The 27,055-nt window shown below is 40.9% G+C and overlaps 1 long non-coding RNA gene across 1 annotated transcript; it reads left to right on the forward strand.

Moving 5' to 3' along the window:
• Nucleotides 1-329: 329 nt before the first annotated feature.
• LOC309858262 lies at nt 330-25,591 on the forward strand. Its single transcript, XR_014308119.1, has 4 exons — nt 330-511; nt 22,176-22,289; nt 23,213-23,430; nt 25,165-25,591. It is a non-coding gene; the product is annotated as an uncharacterized lncRNA (long non-coding RNA).
• Nucleotides 25,592-27,055: the final 1,464 nt, after the last annotated feature.

A 27,055-nucleotide genomic window follows, 5' to 3' on the forward strand; every position in this document is an offset into this window, starting at 1 on the left:
CTCATCTGTAAGCCAGGGGTAGTAACGGTTTCAAGCTCCCTGTTTTGAGAGTGAAATGAAACAATGTCTGAAAAACTCTCAGCATAGTACCTGGACCCTGGAAGACACTCAAGTAAGAAAGATATTTTTATTTAAAAAATTAATATTCAGTTTCTTACTCAGTGCCAGGTATAGAGGAAGTGCTTATAAATTCCTAGTACATGAATGACTGAAATGTTTAGTTGTCATAGCTCCCTGCGAGAGTTATGAAACACAAAGGGTCAAGGAAACACATTGCCAGCAGTGTTACTCATTCATTCAGGAAAACCCAATATCACAGTGATACTCTTACTTTAAAATCACTTATGCTGGCACTGGCTCCCATGATCAGTAATGAATTTTAAGTATGGTAGCAAATGCCTATTTTATTGGGGCTCACAGGAAGGGAGCACACACAGAAATCTACCAGATGACTCCATCTTCAAGACTGCCAGGGCTGCTCACTGTGAATTTGATCACAGAAGTGTTTTCTGTAAGTTGGGGGCGAGGGGGTGTGGTGGGGGCAGGGGTGGAGGAGTTATTCTGAAATGAAACCAAAATAACCAGGAGAAAGTGGAAAACTTTAGGCAACCCTCTTGTTGCTTAATTTTCTCCAAAAACGAATTTTTTAAAAACATCATCCTTAACATAGACTGATCAGGTTGACTCCAATAGGACTGCTGTGTAGACATAGCTCAAATTCTCTGGCAGGGACATCAGATTTCTGGAAAATGTGTCTTGGGTGTTTTATGAATCAGAGATGCAGTTTCATATTCTGAAAGGAAAAGAAGTACATCAATTAGAGGTTCTGGAACAATCTGGGGCAGGACTTCAGCTGATGAAATGGGGAATCAGGTTGCCTGGGTTACAAGTAAGAAGGTAATAGAGCTAAGGCTTTGGAATCATACAAACCTGGTTTAAATCCAGGCTCTTGCACTTACTAGCATTAAGACTTTGGCCAACTTATTTAATCCCTGCGCGTGCGCGCAAGCGTGTGTGAAATGGTAATGATAATAATACTTAATTCAGGAAGCTGTTGATTAGGGTGATGTAGGTAAACTGCTCAGCGTGGTGCCTGATGCATAGTTAGTTCTTAATAAATACTGGCTATTGTTTTTGGATAGTCCATATGCATCAGACAAATACCTTCATTATTCTGGGCCTGTTTGGGCTGTTGATGTGTGAGAGAATTAGACCTTCTTAATGGTTCAGTCTTTTCCAAAGAGCCTTAAAGTCCTGCTGGGTGATTGTAAGAGAAATAAGACATAGGGTGCTTGCTGGGCTAGCCAAGTGTGTGTATGCATATGTGTGTGCATACATGCCTGTGTGTAAATGTGTGTATGCATGTGTGGGCACATGCACATGTGTGTGTGTGAGGGGAAATGGGCTTTCTAAGCTTTTGGTTTAGCCAGAGAACCCATACTTTGGGATTTTCCCATGTATTTGAACAATTGGTTCTGCTGCTAATAAACTCATGTTAAAACCCAGGATTATATTATTTTTTATATCATAGTTTAAGAATTTTAATAAACACAAATATGTATACATATATCCCCTTAGTGTGTACATATGTAGTATATATGTATATATTGACACACATATATATAGCATGTGTGTATATATACCCAAATAGTGTGTGTGTGTATGTGTATGTGTGTGTATGCAGCTAACGTTTACTGAATGTTCTCTATGTGCCCCAAATTGTACTAGAAACCTTCCGTGAAATACCTTATCTCATCCACACAACACCCCAAGAAAACACACATACTCTTACTGTCCTCATTTTACAACTGGACTGAGGTTTAGCAAGATTAAGTCACTTGTCCAATGTTACCCAGCTAATGAGAAATTTCAGGCCAGAGTTGGCAGACTTCAGAATCTTACTTGTCTCTCCTCTCTTAGCTAATTCTCTGTTCATCTGCTGTTACCTTGCCTCTCTCATATTAAAATTCTGAGCGGTTTCAGTAACTTAAAAAATAAATGAAATCTGCTAACCCCTTATCCTTCGCCATCTTACTACTTGATACAATATTTATATCCAGAGTTGCTTGTACGAGTTCCGGTCGGATGGGGCTGCGTTAGCTGTGTTTGTGTGCTTCTCCCAGTTTTCCCAGTGTAATCCAGCCACTGAGCAAATAGTCTTGGAATAACTATCATGGAGCAGGTACTGGGCTGGATCCTGAAAGTACGACAGTATGGAAACCACATGCTAGTTATAAAATAATGGTTTTCAGAGGTTTCAAACCTTTTTTTTTTTTTTTTAAAGTAGTAAGACTTTAAAAAAATAATAAATTCTGACCTGGGTTCTGGTATATAAAATCAATGAAAGTGGAGGTGCAGGGGGAGTCTAGGCACAGGCGGATGCTGGAAGACTGCTCTCAGTGCCTTGGTCAGTTATAGTCCTCAGGCATCCCTGGGAAACCCTGGGGCAGTCTGGAACAGAGCGTGCAACCACAGACCTACAGCTAAGCTTTGGCTCGCCATGCTCAGATACTGGCTGTCATCAGACACTTCCTGGGTCTCCTCATGCTTGTCTGCTGAGCACTGTTCTGGTGACCAGGGAGATACAGATGATGGCCATATGCAGTCCCTACTGCTGATGGGTTCGCTTTTTTTTTTTTTTTAACCAATGAAAAATAATCACCTCCGCAGTTGTACCTGTGTCCCCATGCATGTTACTTTTCAACATCTTTATCTGAGGTCAATTATGCTTCAGGATGCTTGTGGCATTGCCTTCAAGACTCTTTAAAGAAACCCTGCCTTTTTAGTTTATATTCACACCTTAAATTAAAAACATTTCCTCAGTGTGGGATATTTGCCATACCACATTCATACTCACATCGATGTTCTTTGAAAGCCATAGATAGGAGTGTTTGGGTAGCTTTATTCTTTGTTTTTAGTGAATATGTCATCAAGAGTAATGTCTCTTACATTAACTAGTCATTATGCATGTACATTACATGTACATGTAGATGATATAGACTCCCATCTGAGTACAGACTTGGAAGGGATTGATCTCACGGAACCCTCATAGCAGTCCTATGTGGCAAGTACCCATCATATCTCTCTCTTACAGACTTTTCTAAGAGATGTTGTGTCACATGCTGAAAGTTACAAGCTGGTAGCAGAGGGATTGGAATATGACCGCAGAAAGCATGAGACATAAACTCATGTTTGTCTGCTCTGTGTTCTCCGCAATGGCCAAGAACTCTCCAAAACACAACTAAAATTTCTGGTCCTTACATGGGTCCTAAGTCACCAGGTGGGGCCAAATTAATATGCAAATAATTGGACAGTTGATCAATATTATCAAGTTGATTCTTACAATATATCTCAGGAATGCAACGACGGGATTCCTTCCAACAACACTGAAAGGCAAATACCAATGAAATAATTGAATACAACTGAAATACCAAAAAAATTTTTAGAAGTTTCCTTCTCAGGGAGGAGGTCTTCCTAGTCCATTATGCTGGAAATTTCCACCCCTTCCAACCTGTGTGTGGCCTTTCATCTCTCTTCCCTAATATATGTTATCTCCTTAGTACTTAAAGCTCACAAACATGCTCTACATTTGACTTTTCTCATCTTGTTTGTTGACTGTGACCGACAGTAGGTGTAAACTCTTCGAGGGCAGGGAGTTTTGTCTCTTTCAATCCCAGCTGTATCTTTGGCACCTCAAAGAGGGCCTGGTGTATGGTAGTTCCTCAATTAATATTTGTTGAAAGAATGAGTAAGTGAATCATGACAGTCCCATATAGGACTCAGCCATAGCATATTTCATTTCCGCTTACCCCCTCCCTCTGTAGAGCGTGATCAGGGTATGGCGGGATGAAACGACATAGGACGGAACACCGACCAGCCTTCCAGGAGCCAGGTGCGAATTCTGCTTCTGCCCCTTAGGCTGTGTGACCTTCAGGAGCCACTTGGTCCCTCGGGCTCAGTTTCCACAAATGTGAGGTGAAGACGATTAATAGCTGATTGTTATGGGAATGAAGTTATTTAAAACTCTTGCCAAAAGTATGTGCTTAATTAATATAAGCTGGATCTGAAGCAATACTCTTAGAAGAGTATTAAAAGCTCCTCTCTTTTAGAAAACATTGATTTTAGCTGAGGGATAAAAGCTAAAGGCAGTGTGACATTTTTATTCTCCTGAGGGGGCCTTAAAACATTTTAGCAATTTCCCTTCTGGCAAATGCCGGAATAAAAACCGGCTGCTTGGCACACCCTCCTGCCCCATTTACCCAGGCCCACATGAGCCTGAAAAGCCCTGGGGAATCCAGGGCAGTTGCACAGATGCTAGGAGAGTGCAGGTGCCTTGTGGGGGCTTCCACAACCTGCGGCGGCCAGAAGGACACATAGCTGAATGTCAGTGGACCCAGGTAATGCCCCAGATTGAGTCAGCTGGGAGTGGGCTGGGCTATGCACGCAGCAAATGCAGATTAATGCCGCGTTTAACGGCAGACTTTTATGCCTCCTGTACGTGCCATGCTAGTATTACAAATGGAAACCCAAGTGAAATGAATCCAGAATGTTGATGATGTTCAAGGTACAGAAATATAACGGTTCGTAATAGCCCATGTTTTCAAATGAATCTTTTTATTTCATTCCTTTGTACAATGCCAGTGATTAGTTATGAATTGTGGAGAGTAATTAAGGAGTACTGTTCTTGGTGAATGACTCTATGAACCAAACACTGACTGTGGTGGCAGAGGGCCGAGGGGAAGCTGAGAAAGTGGTTTTGTTATCTGCGCACGGGGACCCCATCATGAAGCTTTCTAGCTGTGATAAGATGAATGAAGGGACTCCATTAACCCCCAAAGGCTGGATTAATAGAACAAATTCGATTTCCTTTGGTTCTAAAGGAATAGACAGCTTTAAACTGCCTCTTAGGACTGTTTGTTAACATCATTTTAAGGAGGGGCTTTCAAATAATACAGGTGGCGATGGGAAGACTGACATAATTAAGGACGATGTAAAGACGTGTTCCATTTTAAAGAAAGTGCCTACAAAGACATTTGAGAATTAACTTAGCAGCATGTCTCTAAGATGTCTTTACACAACTGATGTAAAAGAGCCAGGACTGAAATTGCAAATAAGCCGAGATAGTTTTCCAAAGATTGTTTTGCCCTGTAGCATTTCTCTTGTAAATGTTGTGACAACAATAGATGAACAAGGAAGGCACAATTCCAATCCTCCATGAGAGGGCTGTAGGTAGATGACTATCAGTGTTTTGTGGGTGCGGGCTTGGAGCAGGTGGAGAAGAGGGTAGAAGGAAAAGAGTTTCTATGGGAGTCAGAAAGTCTAGATCCCACCTACTTCTGTTACAGTGTGACCTTGGTCAAATGTCTTCACTGCCCTGAGCTTCAGTTTTGTCTTCTACAAAATACCTGACATTTTACATATCCACATGTCTCAGAGACTTTTGTGAACTTCAAATAATGTACTATTTGTGAAAGACACCGAAAAGTTGTAAAGTGAGATTCAAATACAAGGGAGAACAATATTGTTCATATGGTTTGGACGCCAATCAGCTCTTGCCTCTTGCTGTGTAACTTGAAGGTAATGTTTATCCAAGTAGAACCACAGACAGGAAGAGAAACAAGACAGGGCAGGGACCTGAGCCATTGGAGCCTGAGATGGCCGCCAGAGCCTGACCAGGACTGGGTTGACAGGTCCAAGAAGAAAAGAAACAGGATGAAGAGTGGTGTGGTATTACTGACAGCCCCATAGTGCATTAGTCCTTCTTTGAGCATTTGTTTACATCATTTGGAACACTTCTGCTCCCGTGGGTCACGAGGTATCATCATTTTCAACTGTAAGATTAAATACTAGCATGCTTGGAGGCTTTGTCATATAAAAAGGGGCCAAGGGAGGAAGTAATATTGACTTGAGTGTGGTTCTGTGGAAGAGGCATTTGCATGACAAATATGTTTATTTAGCTCTTATTAGTAGTCTTCCACCTGAGGGGCACCTGGCTGGCTTAGCCAGAAGAGCATGCGACTCTTGATCTCCGGGTTGTGAGTTTGAGCCCCACGTTGGGTGCAGAGATTAGTTAAATAAATAAACTTAAAAAAAAAAAAGTCATCTGTCTGAGAGGACTGGCCAATGACAAAGCAGAGGGCAGTTCCCATTTTGTGAGAGATGCTGGCTCCCACCATGCTCCTGGACACGTGAGGCTGTAGCATGGGGACAAGGGACCAGCCAAAGTGCAGAGTGGTTTTACCTTCCCCAAGCCTAAAATCTTCACCCAGAGATTGCTGAACCATGACTATGTGCCATGTGTATGCTGACCAAAGCTCCTGAGTATCTCTATAAAATAAAATCATTGCTATTGCTATTTTATGACATGGAAACATGGATAGAAGTACTTTTTGAATAGATAACAATGAAGGCATTGTTTCAAATACATAAATTGAGATAAAAATTAAAAAAGAGGATAAAAAATTCTGCCAAGTGATTTCCTCACATGGGAGAGAAGGGGACCAAAATAGGAGGGACTACTTAGATGTAAGTCATTGTCAATATTCTGGTTCTGTAGTTGGGTGCTGGAATCAAGAGAATTTGTAAATTGTTAGAGCAAACCAACAATAAGAGAAGATGGACTAGAGCCTTGCCTGAAGCAAGGACGATGACATGTGTGAATTTAAGATTAGGATTAGTGCAAGTCTATGTATCTGATTATTAGCAAAACAAATGAAGAAACAAAGAAATCAACAAGTGGAAGAAGGGACAATGGAATGAATGAGTGGGCAGATGGGTGCTCTCTCTACGTTATTCTCTCTTGTAGCACGGCAGTTTTTTACTCTATGGGTTGATCTCATGACAAAGTTCTTTCCTGGTGTAATTTATTTGGAACAGGTGAGAGCAAACTTAGGGAGATACTGGAATGAGGAAGGATGTTGCAATTAAAATAATAGGGCAGTTTCTACTCTTCTGAAAATGAGTTAGTCAGGATTGAAATAATGACCAACCCTTGGCACGCCTTTCAGTGTCCTGGGACTACAGGTGCTAATAGCAGTGGTTAATGGCAGTGAACCATGCATCTGAAGATGCAGACTCCAGCTCTATTGCCAGTTTTCTTCCAGTAGGAATCTCTTAACACAGTAGGCATACATTTAGCTCCTGCAAGGAAGCAGACACTGTTTTAAGTCTTTTTATAAAGCTGGCCTGACCCAGATTTTGCCTGTAGGATTGTTACTCTTAGTCTGGTTGGAGTAACATATACATAAACAATTTACATCTGTTGAGATGGGAAACATCACAAAGCAGGTGAAGGTATGTGATGAAAATCTGGAGAGGAAAGATGAGAGGAAAGGGCCCAGGGAAGTTTTCAAGGGAGTGATTTGAGGCACGACTTTTCTGGGAGTTTAATCCATCTAGTCTCGTTCGAGACTCTGTTAACGGCTGGACATCATCAGTTCCTTTGATAAAGGTTTGTTTTAGGAAGGTGGGAGAATTTTAGGGAGCCAGAAAAATCTGGTCCCCACTTCTATGATCAAAGAGGAATCATGACTGTTTAAGAGTGATTTCCTTCTACTGTAAATTGGCACCGATGAGTTTCTATTTTTTCTTTCCTCTGTGACTCATTTTCCTCCCCTACCCACCCCTTTTCTTTTTTCCTCCACCTCCATCTCTTCTTCCTCTTCCTCTTTTTCGTCCTTTGTTCTTGAGGATCAAATAGATTATTTGTGAAACTTAGATTAACCCTAAGATTACTTAGATTCTTTTGAAAGTCCCAAGAAAGTGAATCAACTTTATATGAATTTTAAAAGGTATTTTCAAGCAAAACCATGAAGAACTTGGCTGAATTATCTAATTTTAATATTTTGGCACATTGCACAGGCAAATAAAGGTCTCATTTTCATATACACAGAGTCTCTCTATATAAAATTCTACTTGTCTGTATATAGACACACATATGTGTATATCTATAAATGTACGTGTAATAACTGAAACTTTATTCTGGCAAGTAGTAGTATACATAATATACTCTAAGAGCAGTATTTTAATGCCAGCTAATGTTTATTCTTGAACGAATCTGTACAAAAGCAGCTAGTTCTCTCTTTGGGTTAAAAAACATTGAAATGTGTTCAGGATGACCAGAACAATCATGCCTTAGAGAGGAAGGGAGCCCAAGGAACAAATGCATAAAAGATAGAAAGAGTCACTTTAGAAAAAAAAAAAGAAAGAAAGAAATAGTCACATTAGTTCCTTAGTTTACAGTTTTGAAATACCTAGGAGGTTATAGTGTATTAGCTTTGGGAAAAGTTGGGGAGGAATTTGGGAGTTATCTGATGGAGGGGTTTTGTGACTTCTCTATAAAGTGAAGAAACTTTCACTTGATATATTACTTATTGTTGATTTTATTTAAACTGATATTTATCTAATCTTCACAAAATAGTTTCCATTTAAACAGTAAAAAAAAAAAAAACGTGAAGGGTTTTACTTATGATTTAATCTTTCCCTTTCTTTCTTGTAAATGTTACCTTATTTTAAAATCACCAGTTTCATCAACTGTTTTTGATAAAAATATCTTTAGTCAAAGGGTGACCAATGAAACAAGCATTATTAGAATTATCAATCCTACCAAAAATATTAGCTAGAATAATTTTACCTTAGGTAATGAATGGTAACTTTAATTCTGGTTTCTTTCAACATATCTGTTAAATAATATGACTAGATTATGATCAACATGATACTTGATAAGTCTGGAGTAAAGTTTTTCTCCACTTGGGGAGAAATCACTTTTTTTTTTTTTTTTTTGAGGATTAAAGTGTTATGGGCTCAGGGACACCTAATCAATAATGGGGAGGACTATTGTAGAAACTTAGGTTTGTGAGGTGTTCCTGACTAAGCAAGACTTAGGAATTAACCATCCTCAGAGCCCCATTGTAGTTTGGATCAATCTTTATCCAGTTTTAGAGTCATTTGGTCAGGGGCCAGGGTCAGAATGGCAGAGGAGGGGAGTCTAGGAGATGGACACTTGCCTGTTCACTGTACTGACATGACTAGTTCCCCTACACCATTCCTTTCTTGGCCTCTGAACCTACAAGGAGGAGTTTCTTCATATGGGTGAGTCCGTCCTCTGCACAGATGTTTTGCATGCTCTACTTTGCCCTAAGAATTGATTATAAGAATTGATTATAATTATAAAATTATAAGAAAAACACTTAGGTTGAGTGTTTTCCCACACATTACTAGTGCATCTTTAAAAATACTCTGAATGATAGGAATCCGGCAGAAGGAAATTTTTTACAGAGTAAAGCCAGTGGGTAATGGCGCAGCTTCATTATGGGAAACAAATTGGATTGCCCTCAGTTATGGAGTGCAGAGAGAACATGGCAGTTTTGCTATCACTCTTGTATTTTAACGTGCAAGCCTGGAATTGTGGTAAAGACAGACGATGATCCAAGCATGAACAAGGCTCACCACAACTTGGAGCTTGCTGATGATCGCTTCATTTAGGTTTCAAAGCCAGAGATGAGTTCCAGCCACAGCTGCCTGGCTCTTCTCCTGAGTCCCAGGGAGTGAAAACAGGTCAGCCACCGCTCTCACCAGTGAACAGATGGCTCAGAACTAGGAAGGAGGTTTGGCAGTGATGAAATGTGCAGGGAGAAGCTAGCAAAGGAGTGGATTGGTGATCCACACGGATTGGTGAACGGTGAGAAAAAGATGAGGGTAGCTCACCTACTAATTCAGCAAATATACATTAAGTTGTGTGTAAGGTATCAGACACAGTTCTGTTCTAGGGGGTCAGAGATAAAGGACACAGAGCTAGCCCTTGTGGAGATCTATCTGGGAGATTTGATGTTAGAAGTGAGGAGGTCGGGGGAGAGGGGCTGAGAAATATCAAAGATGACACTGACATATGGATAGGAGCTATACTATGGCTTTTTAAGGCAGTGTAGAAGACCAAAGCTGATGGGTAGATCAAAGCTGGTTTCCAAAAGGGGTGCTGTCTAAGCTGACTTGAGCTGAAGTCAGAGGAAGGCTGATGGTGGTGTAAGGGCCTGTTTAGCCAGAGCGACTCCATCCGGTTAAACAGTGATTTTGTTGTTTTTGCAGTAAAACTTAAACTGACTCTGCCCACCTCCCCCCAGGGGACTTCCATAAAAACAAGTCCCAGAAACCAGTCCCAGGTAACAAAGCCCAAATACAAGGGTGGGTCAGGCCAGGTGGACGTATCCAATCCGTGGGGGCGCATACTATCTCCCTAGCTACCAAGGAGTATGGGTTCCGCCCTTTGGGCGCCTTTTGGGTGCCAATTCTGACCAAGGTGATAGGCTCGTTCAAATATCTACTAGAGGGTAAAATGTAATTCAATTGGTCACTTATGTGTGACCTAGCATGACTCTGCAGGCTTTCTCTGTGTGTTACAATCTCGTTGGCCACCTGTGCGTGGCCAGGCCCAACCTCATGGCCTTTGCCCTTAAACTCTAGTCTATAAGGCAGAGAGGGGTTGCCTCTTTGCAAGAGACAGCCCTGGCCAGTCGGTTTGATTCTCGATGCTTGGTGCGAAATAAAGCTTTGCTTGACCTTTGCTTTGTATCAGTCTTGCTCCTTTGACCATGGACCCAACAGTGGTAGAGTCTGGGGAAGGAAAAAACAAGGGAAGGGCATTTCAGAAGGGCCATCTTGATAAAATAGGGAGGCATACACAGGGGAGGGGTCTGTGGTGGAAAAAGGACATGTTCAAGCGAGGTACCTGGAAAGGGAGACCCTGAGTGGGAGCATTTAGGGGAGAGGACTCAAGGAAATGGGGGACATTACAGGTATACTGTAATAAAGGAGTTAGGCTCCCAATTACACAGTAAATATATAGTTCTGTGAACTGATTCTTTTAAAAGAATGACTAGAGTTTTGTTTCTAAACATTGGCTGCACACAGGAATCACCTGGGGAGCTTTGAAAGCAGAAATGCCTGGTTCTCCTCCCCCCTCTTCCATAACTGCCCCAAAGATCCTGATCCAAGGAACCTTGGGGGCAGTGTGGGAATCAAGGTTTTCAAAAACTCCCCAAGTGATACTACTGTATAACCAAGAACAAGAATGAACTTTGTGCCTGTGTTTTGTCCTGAGTAAAATAATAGTAAAACATTGCCTAACTCACAGTTAACAGAATGATCTTTAGAAGAATAAAAGGGTTGATTGATGCGGGGCAGGGTTATTGGCCAGGGGTGATTTTGCCCCCAAGGGGACACTTGGCAGTGTCTGAAGATATTTTTGATGTCACAAATGAAGAAGGAATGCTAATGGCATCAAACGGGCAGAGAGCAGGGAATCCTCCAATGCACAGGACAGCCCATCTCAAAAACAATGAATTAATCAGCCCCAAAAGGCAATAGTGCCAAGGTTGAGAAAGCCTTAGGTTGCAGATAAATACATCTCTGGAGCTGGGTTACTCTGGATCCACCTACCAGCTCCACCACAAAGCAGCTACGTAATCTTTGGTAAGGTCCTACTCAGCTTCTTTGTGCCTTAGTTCTGTTATAAGCGAAATGAAAATATTACTTAACTCATAGGGATTGAATGGTTAATTCATGAGAAGGCAGAGCTGTCCCTGACAAGTCCCCTACCCTTATTTGGGAAGTAAGGTATTACTACCCTGTAAATCTCAAGCTAAAATTTTGGAATTCCTCTTGCCTAGACCTGTGGGGCTGGGTGGGGGTCTTCGTGTAAAGGAACAAGTAGGAGTAATAATAGCCACCGTTTACTGAGAGATCACTGAAGTACTTGATATACATGATCTCATTTAGTCTTTGCAATAACTCGTATGATGTAAGTATCACAAATCCCATTTTACAGAAACAGAATTGAGGTGTTAAAAGTTGTGGAACTTGCCCAAGTTTACACAGAAAGTAGAGGGGATTTGTCTGATTACAGAGCCTGGCCACTTCACACAGTGTTCTGTAGGAAGCCAAAAATGTGGTATATGGGAAACACTAGAAAGGAAGTGATCAGCATATCGGATGTTTTGGCTCGTTCCTGCCTGGGTTTTCACTTCTGATCTGCTCTATCTCTGCCTGATTTTCCCCAAATCCCGAGTGGCCATGGAAGCTACCATTACAGTATTAATCTTTGTGGGCGGTGGTCTTCAAAACAACATGTGGGCCTTTATTTGAGCATTGCATACATATTCCACTGGATTGCATATTACATATGTCTTGTTACTGAAGTAAAAGCTAAGGAAATATTTTAAAAGGGTAAGAGAACATAAACATGCAAGTTCTAGTATTTTCCTACGGCATTACTATCTAGGGTGAATGGATCTATTTTGGAGACCACAACCCTAGACAGTTCCTATTGTTCCTCTTATCTGAACTAGGAGCTCCTGTCTTCCTTTGTTTCACAAACGTAAGGTTACATTTATTTTCCAAGTAGTATTGGCTTGGAAACTAAGTGAAAAAAGACAAAGGAAAACATATAAGCTCCTAACCTGACTTAACCAAAGCCCAGCACATCTACCTTGGCTGGGGTAGTTTACAGGATTCCAGCACTCTATTTCCTTTCTGCATCTCAGGCTCTTTGAGGAATAGGGTGGAGGTGGGGAAAAAACATAGGCGGTGGGTGGGGGAGGGGGGGGAATCTTATCCACTGCACCAGCTGCACCTGTGGATAGCAGACTTTTGAATAACACTCATGGGCTCTGCATGTGTTTTGAGGTCTATACTTTTCTATCTGTTTTCTTTATTCCTGGTTTCCTGTTAAGATCCCCTTTTGAAAGAGTCCAGTATAGTCTTATTGAAACTAATAGGAAAGGGAATTTCTTATACCATGATTGGTTGGGGATAAGCAGAAGGTCAGAGACATCAGCTGTGCTGGTAGCTGCAGCCATTTTGACTTCGGGTCTGGGAATCGTAGCTAGAATTGGAGCCAACCCAAACAGGAAAAGCCCAGGCAAAGGAGTGAAACAAGAGGTAGCAACAAGATTTTCTCTCTCAGGCTCTTATTACTTTGTCAGAAATCCTCCATTCACCCTTGTTCACCTATTTTCATTTGAAACCTTCAAATAGTAGGCCCTATAATTCCTGGAAAGCAGCACACTGGAAATATAGAAATTTGGATTTCAATTCCAAGAAGGCAGTTTTGTTGTTGTTGATATGGTAATTGAAGATACTTGATAGTTTTTCATTCTTGGGAAGTTAAGGATATATAAACAAAGCCGAGGACCAGAAAACTCTGAAGCAATCGTTATTAAAACGAACTGTATAAAGATATTTATGAAATCAGACAAGCAGCGAGAGGGAACAAAATGATTAGTTCTCCGCACGTGTAGTCATCTTTTATATCTGAGGATGAAGAACCAGATGGTCTTGGTATCAGTTTGCATATTTGTCTGAAAAAAAGCAAACACCACAGGTGTTAAGACCCACATCCCTTTCCACATGGCACACATGTAAGACTCTGACTCTGGGTTTGTGATTATAGATGCTGCTTATAGAGCCTGACATCATTTCACGACATTCCAGGGTGCACTAATTCTCTGAGCAAGAGACTACCCCATTTCTAGGAATCACAGTCCAAATCCATTTATCCAAGAATTTGATGTTGCCCCTGGAAGGAATCCGCTAATGATTCTTTGACTTTATTCACTCAGAAATAATTATAGAATGATTACCATTGCCAGGCACCGTGCAAAGCACCTGTTTATGAAAAACTTGATCATGAACCCAGATCAAATACTTGGGATCTGAGGTGAAGAAAACATAATAATAATTGCAATTCCTACTTCATGGCATTGTTGTCTTGGCAATGTTGACATCCTATAGAGATACTTGGAATGAATACTTCATAGCTAGCTGCCTTGTGTGTGTCTGTTTCTTGAGAGTTCCGCTTGCTTCCTCGACTTTTGAAAATATGGTTCTGTGTGTCTAGGAAAATCTTTGGCTGTAACAACAGCTTTTTTGGTAGAGAAAAAAAAGCATATAAACCTAGATTTTATATCTGTATATCTGCAAAGTGGTCTGGGATTTCTTATATATCATGTGTGAATGCTTTCAGAAGAGAGTTTTATTGGAAAATTGCTCAAAGTTACAACTAAAATTTAAGCATCAGCAGCATGGTGACTCCCGAGATTTGGGAACAGTGACTGTCTCTGGACCCCATCGGAAGGCCGGCACACAAAATGGCTGCTCAAAAGCCAAATCCAACTTGCTGATGTATTTTGCTTGGCAGACAGTGTGTGTTTGTGTGTGTGTGTATTGTATTTCACGTGTTTGTAGACAGAACAAACATTCTCTAGTTTTCTACAGTCTTTATCACTCACTCTTATCTTATTCCTGTTAAATTCACATGTTTACATTGGTTGACTGGCCTCTGGGTCTTCAACTTGGTCAGCTGACAGACATGGGAGGGAAAAAGAGGAGTAGGAACAAATAGAGATAGTAAAAGAGAGGGCTAGAACTGCATAGAATGCAAAGGATGGGAAGCACCAGGTGGAGGACTTACCCTGGAGCGGAAGTCCACTAAGAGCAACATGGGAGCACGAGGGGCAGGGAGAGGAAGGAGCGAGAGGAGGATGTTATTGATCTCTGTTAGGTATTCCATTCCCATTAACCTCAGTACCCCATTTAATAAACCTAAAATCTGCCACCAAGGGGCATTCTTACAATGAATTTATAGTCAGGAAGGGGAGGTTTGGAGATTAAATGATTTGCCCAAGATGATGAGTACTAACCAAAGACTGGAGTCTGAAGCCCAGGGCTATGGGACTCCTGAAGCCAAACTTTTTTCACTTTCCTACCACACTGGTTGTCATGATGGTTTTTGTCTTTGTTTTTGTATCAAGTCCGGTTCTGGAGAAAATTAAAATACTTCTTGGTCACATACTTTTTCACCTAAACTTAAAATAGTTTTACCATGTACTATAGAAAAAATGTGTATTATTGTGGTGTAAATTACCCATTTTATTGAATAGAGGATTGCCAGTGAGGAAGTCAGAGTTACTTTTAGTCACTAGGAACATTAACCCCTCAAATGTAGAAATACAGGCCAGACAGCAGATCCAGGTGAGTCTGAGTAAAGGCTGCTCAGCCTATACAACATGGGCCATTCCAGGCTAAAAATTATAGATAACATCAATAGTATATTCCTGACTTTTAGCTTAAAGGCAAAGGTAACAGCTGCAGCAGCAGAAGACATGTGTCACAGCTTCGACTGCAGAAATCTCTTTTCAGTGAAGCCACCAAAGAGATATTAAGGATGGAAAAAAATAAAGGGCCTATGATCTAGTGTAGGTTGCCAGGGAGAGAGAGAGAATGAGAGAGTTAGTTAATCATACAGCTGAACACCAGTGTAGGGGAGGGGAGAGGATGTCTTACAAACAAAGCAGGGGAGAAATAAAGAAGTGAGGGGCAGGAAACAAGGAAGTCCCATTAATAAGTCCATAGGATGACAAAATTAATTATTTCTGAAATCACAAAGATAGAGAACTTTCTTTTAATGTGTGGTTAACAAGGCACTGTCATAAAGGAAAATGTAAATAATTAGGAAATAATTAAGAGCCTATAAAAGGAGCTCTTGATAAAAGGTGGTTAAAAGACCACTGAGTGTGTTTGAACATATGTAAAACAGGAATGTGTGTTTCTATTAAGATGTTGGTGACAACAGTAGTTAACAGTATTTGTTGGTCTCTGAGGACTATTATGAAAATCCATAAGAAGTGAAAAGTGGTAACAAATTTGTTTTACTGGTGGGCTTTATAGTAGTACAGGAACTTGTGAGAAGCCTGTTTTACATCAAGCATTTCTTCTGATAAGTTGAGTGACCTGAGTAACCCACTCGCGCTGGGTAGTCCCTGTTTGCCCCTCCAGATCAGCTTCTGATGTTCTTTATTCTCCTCCACGCCCTGGATTGCTGACCTGTAGTAATGACACCAACAGGATTCCCTTGCCCTTGCACTTCTACCCGCACTTGGCTAATGGAGGCGGTAGCAGGGGAGAAGAGGGCAGAAGAAGAGTGTGGTTGGAAGTTAATTCTCCCTCCTGGGCTTTCAGTGTCTTTGGTTCTCTACCAAGGGCCCCAGTTCCTGGGCATGTACTTTCTTGCAGCTCTGGATGAGTTCATGCAACCATCCAAGGATGGCAAGAGCTCCTAGTGTTGGATAGCTCCAGTGGGCAGCAGATTCTTCCTGCATCTTTGTATCTTGCCCCTTTATAAAGGCTCTCCTTAAATTCCCTCTTTGAGTGTGTCCTCTGTTTCCTGACTGCTAAATCACTGAACTTCAACTTTGACCTTTGTGTAGTGGCTCAGGTCAAGCTACTTTACAGAGCCCTTCTAAGAGCCTACAGAAAAGATTTTAAGTAAATTTTCAGATAATAAATTACTCTAAAAAATGTTATAAAAATATTATTGGTCAAAATGCAAATATGGAAACTGTCTTGAATGAGATGGAAACAAAGCCATGTGGGTTTACATTAAAGTCTGTAGAACAGACAATCACAGGACACCCTGGCACCTGTCCAAAGGCAGACTTTGCCTTTTCCCTTTTGTTCTGCTCTCATAGATTAATGTTGAGTTGGCCGAGAGAGGCTCCGTGTTAGGCTTCTAGGCCATGTTATGAGACAAGGTAGCAGGTAAGATTCTGGATGAAAAAAGCACTACTTACTGCAAATGGCTCATGCTTCTTCTTGTAAATTGGGCTAAGTTCCTGTGCACTCAGAGAAAGTCTTACTTTGGAAACATTTTTCATCTGAATGCATCACTAGACTTGGCCTTAAAATTTTGTATCAGCATCAGGTCAACACACTCAAGGTAACTCCTCGTTGAAGCTGTTGGTTGGAGAAGAGAGTTCATATTCACATGGTATGGACTATCATGGCTTCAGATTGTCTTTAGCTGCTTTCATTTGGTAAGACTCCAAACTACTTTCCATATACAGGGAGAGAGGAGGGGGATCACGGATCTTTGGAGTTGAAACAGCTTTAGAAACAAGGAGAGTTCCTTCCAGGGAAACTCACAGTTCTGCTCAGCAGGCAAGGATGAGACTTTGGAAGAAAGGTCCCCTCTTCCGCCAACCTTCTGAAAGCCTGAGAAGGAATCAGAGGCAGAGGCTTAGAGATACTTAACCAGTCGTTAGGCAGAGCAGCAGGGACAACATGTCTGTTCAGTGCTTTTGGTCTTTGGGGGTAAACCAGGCGAATTGCTGCTTCTTGCCCTGCCCTGGTCCCTTGTTCCAAGGAATCATTCTGTTCTGTTCATTCCCATTACATTACAGGGAAGCTTGGATTTTGTTTACATACTGGCCTCTTGTTTCATATGCCAAGCTTGGTGCAAAGATATCACTAGGAATCATTAAATATAAAATATCAATTTCCCAAGTTGAAAGGCAGCCATAAAAGAAAATCCAGTTGTGTTTTGAATGTGCCGAGTGAAGTTGCTTCCCCAGGCAAAGAATTTCAAAGTTTCAAGACTTCCAATCTATATGATTTAATTATTGCAACATGTAGAAAGGCTCTTGGAGAACCAATACATCAGTGTTATGAGATGGGCCAAGTCATTCAAGGCCTCATTAGCTCCCACCATTTTTCACACAACAGGGAGGCCAGTGGGCAGACATTAAAATCCTCGGGGCTTTTTCCAAAAGAATCATGGTAAGATTTATCCCATGGGGTCCTTGAATTCAATGCTTTCCTAAGGGAATAGTAGGTAGAAAACTGAGAGTAAATTTGCAAAAGCTTTTGTATCTTACAAACACAAACTACACGAATAAAAGCATTGACATTGTGAGCTATACAACCTTGTCTATTTGTCCTTCCTTCCTTATTCCCTCCTTTGTTTCTCTTCTGGAGAAACAAGGGCATAAAAAGGCAGAGAAATCGCTAGTTGCTGAACAGAAATAGTGTTAGATCCAGCCTTCCGTTTTCGGAGGCAGTGTTACCCCATGTCTTTCCAAGTATAGCAGCCTTGACAGAATGCTGCTCAAAAATGAACAGTCTGTATGCAGGCAACACTTTCGCTATAATCCCCTATTTAGTAGGAAAATAAGAAATTGCTTTTGCATGATTTGGTAGCCTCTGCCATAATATCGTATGACTGAAAAACACGCTATAGTTTCCTTCCCATAGCCCCAAATTGTCTTGTTTAACAATTTAAGGAGGAATTTAAACTAGGTCTTAACTCAAACTTAAAACAAATATTAACCTAGTTATGATTTAAAGCCAAATAATCTGTCCTAATGCATTTCCCTTGTGGGGAGGTACAGGGCAATTGAAGGAGATTTTACAAAAATAATAAATTCTACCTAAGGGAAACGGAAATCTACAATTCTTTTAACAGTGATTCACATTTCCAAGGAGCTGAGGTAGGGAGTCTCTGTTGGCAGACTCCATCGACGGCATGACCTGACATGGGTACAAAACACCCCACAGGATATATTTCTAGTTTTGATGTAATCTGAGATTTTTTTTTTTTTTTTTTTTTTGTCTTTAAACAATAAGCGAATCAAGTCACGGCCAAATGGATGTAATGCGCTGGTATTTTAATGTATTACAATTTATGGTAGTATTTACTTCAGTCCTTGGCTTGCTGACACTAAAATTATCTTAAACAGGAATTATAACATAAAATTAGATTAGATATACTTCAACAAGTTTATCTCTAACAATAAATATATACAAATTCTGAAATGAAGTACCCTGCAATTTTCAGCCAGAGCTTAAAGTAATTACACATTCTGTGGTGATAACACATTTCGTTTTTTATTGTGCCACAAGCTGGTGAGATACCTCTACCACGCATGTTAATGCTAATTAGCAGATAAAGTGTAAATCTGAGGGAGCCTCAAATTCTGTTGCTTTGCCAGTTTTCTCTTGATTGGAAATTGCAGGCCGAATTTCCTCTCATTCCGACTCGGCCTATTCAGGCATCGCCTGAGATGTCTTTCTTCGGTGCATTTTAATCCATCAGATCTGTTCGTCATTGAATGCCTTTCTGTTTGTTTTTCATTCAGCAGACTCAAACAGTTTCCTCTATAACTGCCTTTTATAATCAGTCATAGGAGAATTTCAAGTCTGCAGAACAATAGGTGGGGATGACATGTTTATGCCACGCTCCCTCATCCCTGTCGGAGAGGTGTTTTTGTTTAGCTGCTAATAAAGTGGCATTTTGAAATGTGTTCCTGAAATGGGAGGGAGAGAGTATGCTCTGTAGCCAGCTTTGTTTCCACGGATGCATCTGGAGTCCTCGGACAGGGGAGCATAGCCAGCGATGCGCATTCCAGCCAACCTTTGCGGGATGCTGACGTTGGGGTGGGGAGCTGTCTGCTCTGTCCTCTGGGGTCACAACCTCCAGGATTTCAGAACTTTAATTCTGAAACTCTGTTGACTCTAAGCATAGCTTCAGGAACAATTCGTGACCTCTTTGCTGCAGCCCGAGTCTAACGTTGAGGTCAGTGAACGATCATATAGGAGGGCTTTTCGCTTTGGGTGGTTGGGCTTAATTTATTTTATTTTATTTTTTTATTTTTTTTTTAAAGGTTTTATTTATCTTTTTGACAGACAAGAGATTACAAGTAGGCAAAGAGACTAGGCAGGGAGAGAGAGGAGGAAGCGGGCTTCCCGCGGAGCGGAGAGCCGGATGTGGGGCTCGATCCCAGGACCCTGGGATCACGACCTGAGCTGAAAGCAGAGGCTTTAACCCACTGAGCCACCCAGGTGCCCCGTTTGGGCTTAATTTAATTTGAGTTTACATGCTGGGCCTACAGCAAATATCGTTGGGTTTCATAAATTAAGATGTGCTCAGCAAGACCCTTCTACATTCCTTTCTTTATTTCCATCTGCCTTTTTGATTTCTACCTTGACATCAGTTACATGATAAAAAAAAAAAAAAAAACCTCTCCCACCACCCCCACCATCTGTGTGTCCTCAGTTCTGTCTATGCTTGCTAAATTCCTTGCCTCCTGAATTCTTGAGTGACTGTGTGTGAACCACCAGGACCCCAAAGATGTCACGGGCTGGGGATAGAGAAGAATCAGAAGGCCTGGAGAGAGAAGTAGCTCAGGAAACTTTGGAATTCACCTGAGTATGTGGAAGAGTATTTCTGCCTCTTCCACATCTCGATAACAATGGGTGAGGATTATCGAAGTGTTGCGATTGCTCAAGAAATGACCTATGAGATTAAATGTTTATGCATAATGAGAAAAATGAACTGGTTTCACTGTGGTGTTTGTATCAGTTGGCGCAGGCTGCTCTAACAAAATGCCACAGAGAGGTGTCTTAACAACAGAGCTTTGTTTTCTCACAGTTCTGGAGGCTGGGAAGTCCAAGATCATGGAGTCTGTAGATTTGGTGCCTGATGAGGACTTTCTTCCTGACTTGTTGCTGTGTCCTTACATGATGGAAAGAGGAGTGGGAGGGTGATGGAGAGGGAGAGTGCCCTTTCCTGTCTCTTCCTTTAAGGACCCCTTTCAGACTGGGGTCCCAACCTTAAGATCTCATTTCACCCTAGTTAACTCTGCAAAGGCCCTATTGCCAATAGAGTCACACTGGGGGCTTCAACATATAAATTTGAAGGCAGGGGACACAAATGTTCTGTCTAAAACAATGTTTCTTTAGGAACCAAAGGTTCAGAAGAAAAGAGATAGTGGTATGGATTCTGAATATAAAAAAATTATTTTTCTGGACTTGTGGTATGGCATTTAATTGTTTAGAGTTATGTGTCTACCTTTATTAATCTTTAAAAGAAATATGTAACATGATGTTTTGTCTTTATTAAAGTTCTACTATTATTATAGAAATTTCAAAAACATAGCTAAGAACAAAGAAATTATCTTTAGAAAACTCACCACCCAAAGAGGATCTGCTAATACTTTGGTGAATATCCTTCCATTTTCCTATGCAGACATACACATGCACACACACACACACACACACACTATATATATTCTATTTTTTCAAATATGGATTCATATTGTGTTTGCATTTTAAGAAATCTGCTTTTTCTCTCTACCAATATATCTTGAATATTTTTCCATGTCATTAAATGTTCTTTTATAACATGTGTTTCCATTTTTTTAATGAAAAAAAAAAAAAAAAGAGTGGTTTCTGCTGCAGAATTTCATGGTCAACTTGTTTGAATTTATGGCAAGAACATTTTTAATTGAAAGTGTATCAGAATGACATGCCCAGTCCTGGAGAGGAAGTGGACCAGCAGGGAGCAAAGCCATGTAATCTGAGGACCTGCAAACACACAGAGGACAAATCACTGAACAAATCAATACTCGAAGACGTGGAAAAGTGTGCCCCAGTTTCAAGCAAAATTCATTCTGTCTCTAGGAGACATTATTTGCAACAAGCCTGGAACTCAATAAAGTTTGTGTTCACTGATGTGATATGAAGTTGATTTAATAACCAAGGACCCTGCAATTTACTCAGCTGGCAGGAAAAAAAGCAGGTTCTGTGGTGTAAGAAATGTGTGAATCTATTGGATTATGTGGGAAAGTAGCAATCAGCTGCTGTTTAAATACTTGTAGGGATTAGTTGCCATCTCCTAAAATCAGTTTCATAAAAACACCTTGTAAATTTACTTTCTGAACAGCCCTAGTGTGTCTGATGCAAGAATGCTAATTTGGTGAGAGGCCAGAAAGTGACTGGTAGGAATTTAAATGACAATGGGAACAGACAAATTGAAGCTAAAGATATCCATTGGTTAAGGAAGCATGACGAGAGAAATTAAAATGTGGGAGAAAGAAGAAACCAAAGGTGAAGGAAGAACTGTGACACTGGTTAGTATAATTTAGAAAAGATGATACCAAATAGGATATCCAGTCACGTGTCTGGAATATTGTGTGCATCTGGCAGGGGTCAAATACTTTTGGGACCATGACAAATGACGCGCTTTCAGTGGAGAGAAGAAGACATGATGGTGAAGAGTCTGAAAACCATGGTATATTAAGAACATTTGAAGAGCTATGGGTACTTACTGGGAAAAAGAATCCTACAGCCAGCTACATTTATTTCATTTGAGGTCTGGTGAAATATGTGCATACACTTACTCTGTGAAACACCAGATGGCTCAGTTGGGACCACGAAAGGAACACTTTCCTAATGAAAGCTTCTCACAAGGATCTTGCTCTAGCTGGGTGACCATTCTGGGGTATTTGAGGCATGTCTGCCTTGGTAGCACCTGCAGTAGGAGATCTCTAACTTTCCTTTCAATTTAGGTTTCCAGGACCTCACCTTCATGCAAACTGAAATAAAAGCTCTTGGGTATAGATGGATGATAACCCAACAAGCATTTGAATTTTCCTTGCGTGATCTGGAGCGGTTGCTTGGGGGTGAGCATCTTGGCAAGTGGCTCTGTTTTCTATTCCCTTTCTAGGTGTGGCCTTATGTTACCTCTCACCCCTGGAACCAGCCAGGCAGGGAAGAGACTCACTTCTGGGGAGGGCTCTTAAGGTACAGGCTGAAACTCTTCTTTCTCCATTTCCCTGTCTGCCTGTTGGGTGCAGAATCCTTTGAAGCCTTGGGGGACGGTGAGCTAGAGATGGACAGGAGCAGATCCCTTAATCACCAGTCATTGAGGCAAACTATCTACAATCAGGAACACTGGTTTTGGACTGTTATGTGAGAAATCAGTTTTTAAGGTGTTAAGCTGTTAACATTCGGGGGTTTATTTGTTACAGAAGGTAACCTAAAGCTTTCATCTGGTCTGATTTTGGGCCGTTCTCTGTACAAAAAAGGATAGAAAAAATAGATCAGACGTCACATAGAAATAATATAGGTAAGCACAGAGATTATGCCTGGACAAGGCCATGAAGAACTTTATTTTGCCAAGAACCACAGGGAGGCAAGGAAAACAAAAAATAATAATGATAAATATTATTATCAGCTAACATGTATAGTCACTGTGCAGGGCACATTATATTTGATCCTCACAATAACTCTATGAGGTAACCATATGGTTTCCCTGTGATAAAAATGATTAAACAGATTCAGAGAGTTAAGTAACTCATCCAGGGGTACACAGCCAATATATGGATAGACCAGGATTTGAATGGAGTCCTTATAAAGGCATCATTAAGTTCTAAGCCAGTGACTTGAAGAAGATAAAACTTTTTAAACCTTGGGCCCTACTAAGTCTAGAGGGAGAACAGCAAATAGGAAACTTTCTGTTTTGCAAAACAAATATAACAATATAACAACTTTATGCCACAGTGTATTTGCCCAGTTTCTCCTGATAATATAACTTGCTTTCTAGATTTTCCTGAAACCCGACTCTTGCAGAACTTCCTAAGATAACAAGAAGTACAGCCTCAGTTAGACTCCGCAATGCATTCTAGAAGAGAACTCATCTGGATTCCCTTCACCAGGTAGCAAGTGTAGCTCTCAGCCAAAAACACTGCTTTTGACTGCCAAGGACCCACACATTATCCAGAATATTCAGTCCGTCAACTCTCCACTATTAATCTTAAATTGGTAAGAGCAGCTTCATCTGTATGTTGAATTGTCGTGAACTACACAACTCACTATGTTCTTGGTACCATTAACTTCTGATCTTCCTTTGGTGTCAAGAGCTTAGATGAAAGAAGCCCTTTCTTGGGCACCTGGGTGGCTCAGTGGGTTAAGCCGCTGCCTTCGGCTCGGGTCATGATCTCAGGGTCCTGGGATCGAGTCCCGTATCGGGCTCTCTGCTCAGCAGGGAGCCTGCTTCCCTCTCTCTTTCTCTGCCTGCCTATCTGTCTACTGTGATCTCTCTCTGTCAAATAAATAAATAAAATCTTAAAAAAAAAAAAAAAGAAGCCCTTTCTTACCTGCGTTTAGCTGGCTGTGGATTCTCATCTCAGGTGTATAGGTTGTACCATTTCGTTGTTTTATTCCTGTGTTGTAGCAGGTAACTGGAGGAATTCGTATAAAGTTGCTGCTGAAACAACCTGAATTTCCTTGGTCTGACATTAGGTTGTGGGGGAGGCATAGAAACTACATATTGAATAAGATTCTCATGCACACTGAAATTTGAAAATAAATGCTTTAGAGGATGGCAGAAAACATGTTTCTATAAAGTCTTTGTCTTTCCTTTGAAACACACAATATGGTATTTTCTGAGCATCCGTTCAATGATTGAGCATTTACCATGTCTAGAGATCTCTCTCAGAAGCTCAAATAAAACCCCCTCTTGAAGCCTCCAGTCTAGTGCAGAAGGCCAAGTGAACATTTGTAGTGCAACCTAGTGAATCATTGCTATGTTTTGTTCTGATAGGTCTGGTAAATCAGTATGCTGTGATACACTAATTTCCTAGTTAACTTTTCCATGAAGGCGGTCAGTATTATCTAAGGAATTTTTGTAGGATTTCTCAACCTTGGCTGTCATTAGTGTCACCTGGTGAATAGAGACAGTCTTGATGCTCAGGCTGCCTCTGGACCAGTTAAATCCAAGTGTCTGGATGGGATTAGTGCTTTTCCCCAGGTTTTAGTTTCAATTTCAGTCTTAGCGGGCTGTTTCTCTCCTACACCTTCCCAAGTATCTGTACTTTGGGTGCGAGGAGGGTGCGTATTTCCCAGAGACATCCATCATCAGTGGGGCAGAGTTTCCATTCAGATCTGATAGAAGTCCGCGTCCTTGGCTTTCCATCTGGGATTCGAGGTCCAACTCATTAATTAGCGTCCCCCACATCCGCTATTGTACCTCCCTGTGATTATAACAAGTTGGCATGACTTGCGTTTGAGCAAACCTTTGAGTGACGTAGGCCTGCCTTCTGATATTAAATTAGAAAAATAAATTTGCCGAGAGCAGAATGGAGGGGCTATGATAGAGCCCTCGACCAAATAGTCTATCTTTAGAAACATCACCTCCTATCTGTTTGTATAATGCATTTCAGGAAGTATTGGGGCTGGGATGATGAGAGAGGTGTAAAGCAATTCTACCAGCCACCCACAGGTAAGATGTTAATTACACTGGGTGAGAGCCCAACACCAGTTGAAAACTAGATCCATGAACGCTAATACGGGTGATTTTCCACTGAAAAAATATTTTTCCATCCTGGAGGTTATGCTGCTAACCCGAGACAGTGATTTAATAGTAGAGTCATTTAGCATATCCTAGATTTCTTCTTTGCCTAGGACTTCTCAAAGACCAGGCTCAGCCTAGTGACAGAATCTCTGGCTCGGAAATGCAAGGCTCTAACGTTCTCCATTGTTTGTGTGTTTCTCCAGATGCCAGTCCACTTCGGCCTGGGTGGTCCAAGCTTGCGTTGCAGGCAGCTGCAGAAGTTCCAGCAGGCTGGAAGCCTCTGACGCAACCTTCCTTGTGAGGACTGATTGGCCAAGAGCTGGCAGCCAGCCACGGGTGGTTTTTTTTTTTTTTTTCTTCCCCTTTGCAGTGTTTGCACTTTTATGTTTAAGCCGCTACCTTTGCTGAGCTAAATGGAGGCAAAGTGTTTGAGCTTTATTTTCAAAACTGAAAAAGGTTGGTGAGAAGAAAGTAGTATTTCAGCTCTCATGTAGGTCTCTAGTAGATGATGGAAGTTTCTTTTTTTTGGTGAGCACTTACAGATTCAGGCATCAGAGTTTTGTGATTTCCTTCTTTCTCCTTTAAGCTTCTTAAGGCACCACTGATTAAAATAAAGAATGATAGAAGAAGGCCGTGTGCTACTCTTCTTTTGCATTCTCCCACACTGCTGATAGAAGACTCAAACAAAATAGTACCCAATCTAAGGTGAGCCCCACTTTGATTTCTGAGACAAACCAAAGTTGTTATATCAATGTTTTGCCTTTATGTGTTTTCACTATCCACAGAGGATATTTGGGCTTGAATGAGGGAATGGAAGAAATTGCTTTTTGTTTAGTGTCGTCTCTGTTCTAGGCACTTCCGACGGTCTGAACCTGCTGGTGTTCACAATAGTCCTTTGAGGCAGGCGTGCTTGCTCTTCACTCTTCTGATTTGACAACAGAGGACACTCAAGCTCAGAGACATTAAGCAGTCTGGCTAAGGTTATAATAATGGGATGCCAGGAATTGAACTCTGGCCATTAAGACTCCAAAGTTCATGCCTTACCATTGCCATAATTTGCCTCCCTGGCCTGGTCTGATTTTGCAGTTGGCAATTCACAAAGCCAATGCTCCAAAGGAGAAGCCATTTTAAATAGAAGGACAGCACTTACTGTCTGTCTCATTCACCACCGCATTCCCAGAGTCGGGAATAGAGTCTGATATTTTTACACTAAATGCTCAGTAAATATTTTCTAAACAAGTGAACACTTTTCTTTTAACCTGAATGCTAATAGAGGTGTTCTTGAAACATGTAAGCTTTGATGTCAGTTATAGTACTCTTTTGTATTTTTTGTGTTTGTGGTTTTTTTGTTTGTATTATTTTGTTTTGTTTTGTGGGGTTTTTTTTTGGGGGGGGGTGTGGAGCTTAGAATCCTGTTCTGTATTTTCTGAATGATGCTTAGAAGGAAATGAGACTCCCCACTGTTTTGTTCTAACTGTGTAGTGAATGTCAGCCACTTAAGCCTTTTCTGTTGCCCGGAGGAAACCAACTAGTGGACAAATACCAAGGGTGGGGGGGGGGAGTACAGTTTGTGTCTTACCTGATTTGGAGAATCTTGTCTTGATATTCAGAGGTAAACTGGTGAAGTCTCAGCATCATGATACTTGGTGGGCATGTTTAAATGTAAGACTTATATATTTAAAGAGACACAGCTTGCTCTAGAAATGCCCATAGCCAATGCATAGGATACCAGGTTTGTTAGGATGCAATGTTTTCCTTTTTTATTTTGTGGAAATACAGTATACAGGGTCAAGAAATGTGTGATGGCATTGGATAACTAAATTATACCAAACCTGGCATATTAGGGAGTACTTGTGTCCCGGATAGATTTACAGAGTGGAAGATTTAAATTATCACTGTTTTTGAAGAAGTAAAATAATCTCTTTGCAGAGTACTTTCCTTTAGCCTATTCTCATAAAACATAAAATGCTTGTTATAGTAAAGATACCTTTGGAAATTCGTTAGGACTACTTAATCTCTTTTTAACTATTTTTTGAAAGAATATTTAAGAGATTATATAGAAAGAGCACATTTATAATAATGCCAAACAACAGA

The sequence above is a fragment of the Mustela nivalis genome (genome assembly GCF_964662115.1).
Source record: "Mustela nivalis genome assembly, chromosome: 2".
NCBI classification, from domain to species: Eukaryota; Metazoa; Chordata; class Mammalia; order Carnivora; family Mustelidae; genus Mustela; species Mustela nivalis.